The 2,661-nt window shown below is 38.4% G+C and overlaps 1 pseudogene; it reads right to left on the reverse strand.

Moving 5' to 3' along the window:
- Positions 1–311: 311 nt before the first annotated feature.
- On the reverse strand, positions 312–410 carry LOC120859634 (annotated as a pseudogene).
- Positions 411–2,661: the final 2,251 nt, after the last annotated feature.

The following is a 2,661-nucleotide window of genomic DNA, read 5'->3' on the forward strand; positions in this document are numbered from 1 at the left end:
TGACTTGCATTTCCTTGATGATTAGTGATGTTAAGCATTTTTTCAGGTGTCTGTAGGCCATCTGTACAAAAATTTCTGTTCAATGCTTCTGCCCATTTTTAAATTGAGTTTGTTTTTTTGATATTGAGTTGCATGAGTTCTTTATATATTTTAGATATCAACCTCATTGCATATATCTGATATTGCAAATATCTTCTCTCATTCAGTGGGCTGACTTTTGTTTTCTTGATAGTTTCCTTTGGTGTGCAAAGCTGTTTAGTTGATATAGTCCCATCTTTTATTTTTGCTTTTGTGTCCCGTGCCCGAGGAGATAAAATACAGAATGTATCACAAATTTCTGTGCCATCCTTACTCAGAGGCCATGCTAATCCTCTTGGTATTACTCCAGCCTTAGCATATGTGTTGCCCACATAAGCCCTCACTACTGATTTTTTAACATGGTTCTGAAGGTTCATGCCAGTACAATTAGAGAGGGGATTATGAGGTATATATATATATATATATACACACACACACATATATACATATATGAAAAAGGTTGTAATATTTGCAAATTTTATACTTGCTTACATGAATACACAAAAGAATTTTTAGATGGCTGAGTATAATAGTAAAGAGCAAACAACTTTTATAAGTACAGACAATAACCAATTGGAAGTTATAATGAAACAAAATACCACATTTACAATAGAAAAAAAATAAATTTAACAAGAAATATGCAAAATCAGTACAAATTAGGAAAACATACATTTTCTTTAATATGAAAATTTAATATTATATAGATGTCAGCTCTTCTTAATGTAAGTAATAAACATAATTCTATATCAATAACTAGAGTAGAGTGTTACTTATTTGTTCATTTTTTTGAACTGGAAAGATTGATTCACATGGAAAATAGGAAAAACGTTCAAGAAACTTCTGGTCTAAGAAGAATAACAAGTTACAGTCTCCCATATTTTAAAATATTGAGTTGCCTGGACTCAGCAATGAAGACCAAGCAAATAGAGTTACAGTAAAGAACTGTGGTTTTGGAGAAGACTCTTGAGAGTCCCTTGGACTGCAAGGAGATCCAACCAGTCCATTCTAAAGGAGATCAGTCCTGGGTGTTCTTTGGAAGGAATGATGCTAAAGCTGAAACTTCAGTACTTTGACCACCTCATGCAAAGAGTTGACTCATTGGAAAAGACTCTGATGCTGGGAGGAATTGGGGGCAGGAAGAGAAGGGGATGACAGAGGATGAGATGGCTGGATGGCATCATTGACTCAATGGATGTGAGTTTGAGTGAACTCTGGCAGTTGGTGATGGACAGGGAGGCCTGGCATGCTGCAATTCATGGGGTTGCAAAGAGTCGGACACGACTGAGTGACTGAACTGAACTGAATGTATAATGTATGACTAGACATGCAGATAAATAGAACAGACAAGAAAGTCTGTTAAGTAGACCCAAATATGTGTTGGATATTAGTGTATGGCAAAATGGCATAACAAATCAGTAGGTAAGTGATGAAATATTTAAGAAGCAACAGTTAGAACCCTGTATGGAACAACTGATTGTTTCGGGATTGAGAAAGGATTAAAACAGGGCTGTCTGCTGTCACTGTTTGTTTAATCTATACACTGAGCACATCGTGAGAAATGCTGGGCTGGCTGAGTTACAAGTTGCAGTCAATATAGATGGCAGAAACATCAACAACCTCAGATATGTGGATGATACCACCCTAATGGCAGAAAGTGAAGAGGAGCTGAAAAGCCTCTTCATGAGGATGAAGAAGGAGAGTGAAAGAGCCAGCTTAAAACTAAATATTGAAAAAACTAAGATCATGGCATCTGGCCCCATTACTTCATGGCAATTAGAGGGAGAAAGGCGGAAGTAGTGACAGATTTCTGCTTCTTGGGCTCTAAAATCACTGCAGATGGTGACTGCAGCCATGTAATCAGAAGATGTTTGGTTCTTGGCAGGAAAGCTATGACAAACCTAGACAGTGTGTTAAAAAGCAGAGACATTATTGCCAACAAAGATCCGTATACTCAAGGCAATGGTCTTCCCAGTGGTCGCATAAGGTTATGTGGGCTGGGCCGTAAAGAAGGAAGAGCATGGAAGAATTGATGCATTTGAACTGTGGTGCTGGAGAAGGCTCCTGAGAGTCCCTTGGACAGCAAGGAGATCAAACCAGTCAAAATTAAGGGAAATCAACTCTGAATATTTGTTGGAAGGACTGATGCTGAAGCTGAAACTCCAGTATTTTGGTCATCTGATGTGAACAGCTGACTCTTTGGAAAAGTCCCTGATGGCTGGGAAAGATTGAGGGCAGAAGGAGACGAGCATGTCAGAGGATAAGATGGCTGGATGACATCACCAATGCAATGGACATGAACTTGGGCAAACTTCGAGAGATGGTGAGGGACAGAGAGGTCTGGTGTGCTGCAGTCCATGGGGCCGCAGAGTCAGACACTACTGGGTGACCGAACAGCAACAACATTGGAACAACTGGATAGTAATCTGGAAAATAAAAATATTTGGGGGCTCTTACCTCATTTCTTATCCCCAGATTCCAAATATTTCAAATATTTAAATAGAAAAATCTAAGTATACTATGCAAATACTTTAATATGTATACACACAGGTGTGTGTGTGTGTGTGTGTATGTAAAATGTCTCAA

This window comes from Oryx dammah, unplaced genomic scaffold (assembly GCF_014754425.2).
Source record: "Oryx dammah isolate SB20612 unplaced genomic scaffold, SCBI_Odam_1.1 HiC_scaffold_2, whole genome shotgun sequence".
NCBI lineage: Eukaryota > Metazoa > Chordata > Mammalia > Artiodactyla > Bovidae > Oryx > Oryx dammah.